Genomic DNA, 9,407 nt, shown 5'->3' on the forward strand with positions numbered 1-9,407 from the left:
AATACATTTAACAATGTAAAATATCTGCATCCAATTAAACAGTAAAACTCTGGATACTAAAGCCCCTGAGGGTTTAACCCTCTCTCACCACAGCCATGCTCTTATGCAGAAGGCGCTGTCGCGAAAAGTGATGCTGACCCCCCCCCCCTTACATGGCTGTTTCCTTCTTTCTTTCTTTTAAAATGCTTATTAGATAAAAGACCGGAAGCTTTTTTGCTAGGTCTAATGGGAAGGGAGATTAAAATAATAGATCAGAATTTGTTTATGTATGCCAAAACTGCCGCAAGAACCCTAAAGGTAAAGGGACCCCTGACCATTAGGTCCAGTCGTGGCCAACTCTGGGGTTGCGGTGCTCATCCTGCTTTATTGGCCGAGGGAGCCGGCGTACAGGTTCCGGGTCATGTGGCCAGCATGGCTAAGCCGCTTCTGGCAAACCAGAGCAGTGCACAGAAACGTTGTCTTACCTTCCCGCCAGAGTGGTACCTATTTATCTACTTGCACTTTGAGGTGCTTTCGAACTGCTAGGTTGGCAGGAGCAGGGACCGAGCAACGGGAGCTCACCCCGTCGCGGGGATTCGAACCGCCGACCTTCTGATCTGCAAGTCCTAGGCTCTGTGGCCCCAAAATGGAAAACACAAGATATACCAACCATCCAGGAGTGGCAGGTGAAGATGACCGATTTTGCGGAACTTGCCAAATTGACAGGGAGGATCCGGGACCAAGAGGACCAGAGATACAAGAACAATTGGAGTAAGTTTATTGAATACCTAAAGGGGAACTGTAAAAACTTAAAGACACTAGCAGGACTGGAATAATACCATGTAAAATAGTAGAGATACTTAAGGAAATCAGCCCTGGGTGCTCACTGGAAGGACAGATCGTGAAGCTGAGGCTCCAAGACTTTGGCCACCTCATGAGAAGAGAAGACTCCCTGGAAAAGACCCTGATGTTGGGAAAGATGGAGGGCACAAGGAGAAGGGGACGACAGAGGACAAGATGGTGGGACAGTGTTCTCGAAGTTACCAGCATGAGTTTGACCAAACTGCGGGAGGCAGTGGAAGACAGGAGGGCCTGGCGTGCTCTGGTCCAGGGGGTCACGAAGAGTGGGACACGACTAAACGACTAAACAACAACAAGAATAATATACACGATAAGAATGTGATAAATATAGCAACTGAAGGGAGGGAGGGAAGTCAAGACTTGGCAGAGTCAAAGGGAATATATTGTGATGTTACGGATTGTTGGAAAAAGAATACTTAAAGAAAACAATAAAATTTTATTTGGGGGGGGGGGAGAGATAAAATTCCTAGAGAATTAATGGGCTGTCTGTGGGGAGAGGGGACATGTCTCCAGATCATATCATCCCATAGCAAACTCATTCCCTGAGCTTAGAACATTATTGCCTGGGTGGGGGCCAATAAATTGAATCTTGGAAAGGCAGAGGTGTGGGGTGTCTTCCGAGTTCTCAAGTCCAAGAGGTGGGGGGTCACAGCTTGTTCTGGGTGGGCCTGCATGCCCCTGGGAGGAGCAGGGCCAGAGCTTGGGGTGTCTCTTGGAGCCAACATTTTCACTTGAGTCCACAGTTACCCAGTGGCCAGGAGTGTTGGTCTCCACCTCTGGCTGGTTCACCACCTACAGCCCCTTTTGGACAGAGATGAGTAGGTCATATGTTACGAAGGCACCAAGTAAGCCTCCCTGGGGAGAGCATGCCACAAACAGGGAGCCACCCCAGAAAAGACCCTGTTCTCGTGTTTTGCCCCCTGGACCTCTCGCAAACCACTTAGAGGGCCTTACAACAATCTGGTGGAATCTGAGGGCTGGATGAACTCAATATAGGATGTGATATACAAGTACAACATTCCTTGTTTGCCTAGAGTGGACATGCAAAGGGGGTGTTTGTTCCAGTCTTTTAAGAGGGAAAGGAAGAAGAAGCCAAAGAAGAAGAAAAAGAAAAAGAAGAAGAAGAAGAGGCGCATCTCTCTCTCTCTCTCTCTCTCTCACACACACACACACACACACAGAGAGAGAGAGAGAGAGAGAGAGAGAGAGAGAGAGAGAGATGCGCCTGTTCTTTTTTGGCCATCACTCATAGCCAAGTAAGATTGTCTTCCATGAATACTGTATGTTCTTAACAGTGAGTCCCTAAGTGACTCTGGAGGCCAATTCTGGATCCACACATTCTTCCACAGCAGGGACATAGTTTTCCGGGCAGGAGTTGATCACGGTGTGGATTTGCCAAGCGTGCCTTCCTCTTCTCTCTCTCTCTCTCTCTCTCTCTCTCTCTCTCTCTCTCTCTCTCTCACACACACACACACACACACACACAGCCCTTCAGTGCAAAGATGGGCATTTCCCCTGCTCCCTTTTGTACAGTTTGTTGAGTTAGATTAACAGGGACGTGGGGTGGTGGGAGATTTTTATTTTTTTTGCGGGGGGCACAGTGCCAGCCACTTCCCCATCACCCTCCCTGCAGCAGCCACCCAAAGGGGCACCGGCTGAATGGGCAGCTTGATGGCCCCAGTGCCTTGGCAGCAGTCGCTGAAGCTTGGGAGGGGGATTCCTTTCCTTGCATGCCTGTCCCCCCCTCATCTACATTGAAAGGCCTTTTTTGTGCAAAGGGTGGGGGTGGATTCCAGCAGGCAGCTCCTAGGGAACAGCCAGCAGAGACTCTTTCCAGGGAGGGCCACCCTGATGGGCTCCAGCTTCCCCTCCGGCCGCTGCCAGCCCCCTCCCCCAGGAAGCCACCCGTTGGGAAGCCGGGCATGACTGAGCATGCAAGGCACCCATTCTGCCCTGCCGCAGCCCAGCGGTCCCTTCCTGATGCCAGGACATGCGCTGCCAGTTACCTTGAGGGACAGGAAACATTTAAGGAGAAGCACGGGCCTGCCAGACCCTGGTTGGGATCCTGCTGCCAAGGTAGGTGCTGCCGCCCTCTGAGCTTCTGCCATCCCCTCAGGTGCCCTGGCACGAACCATCTTCTAGCACAAACCCTGCTTCAAGTCCCAGCCATGAAGATTGGAAGATGCCTGGCAGGGCTTCATCCGGGACGAATTCAGGCTTGAAGGTACAGCCTGTTCGGGATAAGGCTGAACTTGCTCTGAAGGAACAGAAGTGCTCTCGGGTGCCCAGGTGGCCTGCTTTTGCCCAGCTTTGACTTGTGTGCTAGCTGAGTCCCTTCCTGCAGGATGTGGATCAGGCCACAACAACACACGCCTCTGTCACCTCCAGGCTAGATTACTGCGATTTGCTCTGCATCTACATCCCCTTGCGTGTCCACTAAGGGAAAACAAGGCATGTTGTACTTGACTGCTATCTATGTATCACATCCCACAATAAATGTTTAAAATCATGCCTGGCCTGCAGTAAGTGGGTGGAGAAATCCTCTGGTGGGCATCCACCGAAGCCGACTGTTGGGAGACTCTGGATGGATAAGTACAGCAGGGCTGGAGAAGTTTGCCTTGTCTGTGGGGTGTCTTCCTTTTGTCCCTGGGCCTACCATGAAGCGAGATCTGGCGTTTGCCACTCAAAGGCTGCTGTGCCTTCTCTCTCTCTCTCTCTCTCTCTCTCTCAGCTCTGGTGTCTTGGAGAGCAGGAACAGACTGAAGGTTTAACTTGGCAAGGGAGATGAAAGGATGAGAAAAGCTTCACCCACATAAATTCTGTGTGTCAGGCTGCTGTTAAAGGCATGAGGACAGGGCCAGGGAAAAGCTGGCGAGCTCTGTGCCCACTTGCTTGGTTGTGTGACTGTCAGCAGGACTTGAGAACATTCTCTGCCACAAATTTGCCTTTTTGTTGTTGTTGTTTAGTCGTTTAGTTATGTCCGCCTCTTCGTGACCCCCTGGACCAGAGCACGCCAGGCACTCCTGTCTTCCACTGCCCCCACAGTTTGGTCAATCTCATGCTGGTAGCTTCGAGAACACTGTCCCACCATCTTGTCCTCTGTCGTCCCCTTCTCCTTGTGCCCTCCATCTTTCCCAACATCAGGGTCTTTTCCATGGGGTCTTCTCTTCTCATGAGGTGGCCAAAGTCTTGGAGCCTCAGCTTCAGGATCTGTCCTTCCAGTGAGCACTCAGGGCTGATTTCCTTCAGAATGGAGAGGTTGGATCTTATTGCAGTCCACGGGACTCTCAAGAGTCTTCTTGAATTTGTCTAATCCTCTTTTAAAGTTGGTGGTCATCACTGTATCAGTCCATTTTGATCAGTATAGTGGTACCTCAGGTTACAGACGCTTCAGCTTACAGACTCAGCTAACCTACCTCGAGTTAAGAACTTTGCTTCAGGATGAGAACAGAAAGCGCATGGCGGTGGCACAGCAGCAGTGGGAGGCCCCATTAGCTAAAGTGGTACCTCAGGTTAAGAACAGTTTCAGGTTAAGAACAGACCTCCAGAATGAATTAAGTTCTTAACCCGAGGTACCACTGTATTGGCTCTTAGCTGAAGGTCTGGGGTTTTAGGACAGGCGACATTCCCAACCCCACCTGGGGATGCCAGGGATTGAACCTGGCACCTTCTGCATGCCAAACAGGCACACTGTCTCCCTGAGTTTACCCCTCTTCCCCTTGGATTTGCATTAGCCAGAGCCTATTGCCATAAGTTCCCTGGAAGGGGGAAGGCAGCCTTTCCCAACCCGGTGCACCCCAAAGGTTTGGGACTACAACCCCATCAGCCCCAACAAGCGCAGGCCAGTGTGAGCTGCAGTCTAAAACATCTGGAGGGCGCCTGGTTGGGGAAGGATGAGGTGCTCCTCTGAACATATGCAGAGTGCCTCCTCTCGCTGCCAGCTTGCTCTCGCTTTGCGGGCCGTGGGAAAGGCTGAGTGCAGTGTTGTCACTCCCTGCTTCTTTCTGTCAGCAAACCGGGGGGGGGGAGGCAGATGGGGGGAAGGGTTGGCGACCGGAGAGGGGAGCTCTCATTGGCAGCCCCCCCCCCCCCCCGGGGATCAGCAAGGGCAGCCGTGAGGCGCTTAAGCCGGCTGCAGCGGCCGAGGGAGTCGGATTAAGGGATCTGGGAGGTGGCTGTGCTTGGCTGGCTCTCCCTTATTAAGTCTCATTTTTAATAAGCGTCCAGCCAAGGGAAACGACAGAAAGAGCGAATACGTGCTGGGGGTGAAGATGGGCAGGCTGGGTCCTCGGGGGCGGATTCACTGTGTGTGTGTTTGTGTAGGGAAAAGCTCAGCCTTGCATCTGAAGGGAAAGTCAAAAAAGTAGGAGGCACAGCTCAGAGGCAACCCTGTCGTGAAGCAAAGGCAATTCAGCTGGGGCATTTGGGTCCTGTTGAAGCCCAGCAGAGACGGAGGCAGGGAGATCTATAGGAAGAGATGGAGGCAGGGAGACCTGTAGGAAGGAAGTTGAGCAGTTGTGGGAGTGGTGCAGGAAAAACAACTTACCGTACTCCTTAACTTAAAGAAAACAAAAGAGATTATTGTGGACTTTAGGAAATGTAAGTTGAATATTCAGCCACTTATTATTGAGGGGAACTGCGTGGAACAGGTCTCGGTGTTTCGATTTCTGGGAATGGAGTTGAGAGATGACCTAACCTGGGGAGAAAACACCAAAGACCTGATGAAGAGGGCACGCCAGAGGTTATATTTTCTGAGAATCCTCCGGAAAAACAATCTCTCAAAGGACCTGTTGATGGCATTTTACCATTGTACTGTAGAGAGCGTATTAACTTATGGTCTGTGTGTGTGGTTTGGGAGCTGCACGGTCAGGGGAAAAACAACGGCTGTCCAGGGTTGTGAAGACTGCGGAGAGAATAATTGGGTGCGCTCTTCCCACTGTGACCGGAAAAATCCGAGGGCTCCCTTAGACAAAACAAAGACACCAACCAGGATAACTTGGAGCAAAACAGCAGCCTGTAGGCTTGGCCTTTATTGAACTGATGCATCAGGGTGTTCCCCTCACTTGCAGGAGAGAGGAAAGACCCAGAAAAATAGTGTGCCAGGTCTTATAAAAACTTTTGAAATTCCCCTCCTCTAGGTCAAGCCCACCCCCCAGAAACATCATGCATATGTTACAGAAAGGAGGGGTTGAGGGAGGAGTTGGTGGTAACCTGAGTATCTTGTCACCTGGCTGGTTCCTCCTTTCCCCCCTCCCCATGAGTCACTTCCAGGAGACAAAGGGGAGTTTGCAGTTTCCTGCCCCCTGAGGGAAGATCTGATCATTGTCCTTTGTTTCAGTCCATGCTGAATCCACTCCCATATGCAAGTTCTTTGTGATCTTGATTGTCTTCTGTCTGGGATCATCTGGGCAGGGCTCCTGCAGATGTGCTGAGACAGTGAAGGGATTTTGGCTGACCAGGGCCAAACAGCCCCCCTTTGTTAGTTCTTGTCATATGGAGTAAAATAAAAATGGAACAGTGCAAATCCAATGTATGGTTGATTTTCTATGAATTTATAACAGAAATGTGGCGTATGTAGTGTGTGTGTGTGTGTGTGTGTGAAGTTTGTACAAACAGAATGATTGGGGTGGGGGGGTTCCTGCTACACCACCTTGGATCAAATCTATGCTTCCAGGTGGCATAAGAAAGCTGCAGAGATAGCACAGGATAGTGCGCACCCCGGAAATGATCTCTTTCAGCTTCTGCCTTCTGGAAGAAGGTCCAGGGTTATAAAGACTAGGACTAGCCGCCTGAGAAACAGTTTCTACCCAAATGCAATTTTGGTTTTAAATGCAGTGTAAGGAGTCTCTATGGGAGTACATTGTATTTAAAAACGGGGTATCAGAGTTTTTAGGGGGCTAACCAGGTTGGGATAGCTGGGATAGCAGGCTTGTTGGGTTTTGAATGTTTTATGTAGATTTTTCAATTTCGTTGTTCTGTATGGGGCAATGACAATAAAGATTATCGTATCTGGCTCAGGAGTGAGGTGTTTGCATGTGCCACAACTCATTGGGACGGTCTCTTGCACCAAGCCATGCTGAAACAAGTAAAGGTCCTGCACAGCTCCCATGCCTTTCAATTGGGCTTGTGCAGGAGGACTTGGTCAACCTAGGCTTTCTTTGACCTTTCGGTACCACGATGTCAGCCTCGTGCCTGCCCCTCCCACCGTTATGAACCTATGATTAGGAAGGGGATGAGTGGGACAGGAGGGCCTCACTTCAACCTGGCCGCATGGCTCGTTGGTTGTGGGTGGTACTCTGCCTCCACGGGCTCCTTCCAGGCCCCTCTGCCAGGCAGCTCCAAGTCACGAAGCACTGCACTTAGCAAACTCTGGGCTCCCACTTCCTTTCCACATTCTAAAAATACACCCTCTTTACCCTCATTTATGCACGGCACCTAAAAATAGCACCCACAAGGGCTTGAGGCAGCAACCAGATCCTACATGGGAGCAAGGAAGGCCTCAGGGCCCAGCTGACCACTGGCGGGATGGCCAGTTCATGGCCTTACGGATCTTGGCCAATGCTCTTGGCAGAGTTGGGTGTGTGGGTGGGAATCCTGAAGAGGTGCTGCCAGTCAGTGTGGGCAGTGCTAAGCCAGTCTGACTCAGCATAAAGCAAGCCGCTGTGTTTCTGTATTTTGGATGGGTGATAGCTTCAGAGCACCTGCTTGGCATGCAGAAGGCTTAGTCGCTGGCATCTCTTGGCACCATTGGGAAAGACCTGCCCATGCCTGAAACTCTGGCGGTAAGCTGCGGCTGCCAGTCAGATGGGGCCGCTCACCCAGGCCTCTGCAGCAGCCCCAAACCCAGATTGCCTGGGCAGGGGGGCCAAGGGTTGCTTGTTGGCCCCTGGGCTACACTGGCTGTCGGACATCTCCGAATCCTGGCGGGGCTTGCCTCTTAATTAATCCCTTTGGAAAGGGACCACCAAGCCCATCTTGCCAGGGGCTCATTATTCCTAGAAGCACAGGAAGACGTTCTTCTTGTCAGCGAGAACTTGGCAGGACTTTCCTTTCTCCCTAGCTGCACAAAGTTCGCAAAACGCCATGGCTGCGGCTGCATCGGAGAGCCTGCCACTGCTGGCTCCTGGAGGACAGATCCAGATCCAGGGTTACCTTGGTTCTCAAACATAATCTGTTCCGGAAGTCCGTTCCGAAACTAATGCGTTCCAAAACTGAGGCACGCTTTCCCATAGAAAGTAATGCAAAACGGATTTATCTGTTCCAGACTTTTAAAAACAACCCCTAAAACAGCCATTGAACATGAATTTTACTATCTAACGAGACCATTGATCCATAAAATGAAAGCAATAAACAATGTACAGTCACACCTCATGTTACGTTTGCTTCATGTTACGTTTTTTCAGGTTGCGTTCCGCAGTGACCCAGAAGTACCGGAAAGGGTTACTTCTGGGTTTTGCCGCTTGCGGTGTGCAGACGGGCAAAATGACGCCGCGTGCATGCACAGAAGCTGCGAATCGCAACCCACGCGTGCGCAAATGCGCCCCTGTGGGTTGCGTTCTTTTCATGTTGCGAACGGGCCTTCGGAACGGATCCCGTTCGCAACCAGAGGTACCACTATACTGCAGTCACACAATCAATCAGTAGCTGAACTGGGTTCCACACAGTCACAAAAACGAAAAATAAGAGCCACAAAAACGCAAAATGAATAGCAAAAACAGACAGACCTCAACGTGGCACTCAAAACCGAAGTGTGGCATTCAAATCGGAAGTGTAACACTCAAAACGGAGCAAGTTCAGCTTCCAAAAAATGTTCGCAAACCGGAACACTTAGTTCTGGGTTTGCAGTGTTTGGGTTCCAAGTTGTTTGAGTACCAAGGCAGTTGAGAACCACTGTACCTTGGAAGCACCACCTGCAGCACTTTGATGTAAAGGGGAGAAGGATCCATGGGCAGGCCAGTCATTTCCCCCAGTTTTAGGGTGGAAGGGACCCGGTTTGGAGGGCTAATGAGAGCCTCGCTTGCTTCCAACAGGAAGCCAGCTTGAGGCAGAAGTGGCACTTTTTTACAGTTTTACAAAGTGGGGTTGCATGGCGTCAGATAAGGTCAGGGAGATTTAGGTCCAGAGCAGACCCTTTCCTTATTCTTCTTCAGCCTGACCTACACCACAGGGTTCTTGTGTGGACAAAATGGGGGACGGGCGTTTTGTATTTGCCCTGTAGAGAGAGTTCAAAATGAAAAATGCAGTTCAAAATAAAATATGAAATTATTATCACCAAAAGTTTATTTAATATTTTGCTTAAAAACAAAAACCACCCAAATTAAGCAACTGCCACGGGCTTCCCCTTCCTTCCTTCCTTCCTTCCTTCCTTCCTTCCTTCCTTCCTTCCTTCCTTCCTTCCTTCCTTCCTTTTGATTTAGGCAAAACAAACTTACAATAGCAGCAAAATCAATCAGCATTTCAATAAGGATACCAGCAATGCATTTCAAAACATTATATCAACATTTCAGCAACGTCTTCACAGCAATTAACTGAAGAGCATTCCACCCCCCACCCCCCATCCAACCGAA

Source organism: Podarcis muralis, chromosome 10 (genome assembly GCF_964188315.1).
Source record: "Podarcis muralis chromosome 10, rPodMur119.hap1.1, whole genome shotgun sequence".
Taxonomy (NCBI): Eukaryota; Metazoa; Chordata; class Lepidosauria; order Squamata; family Lacertidae; genus Podarcis; species Podarcis muralis.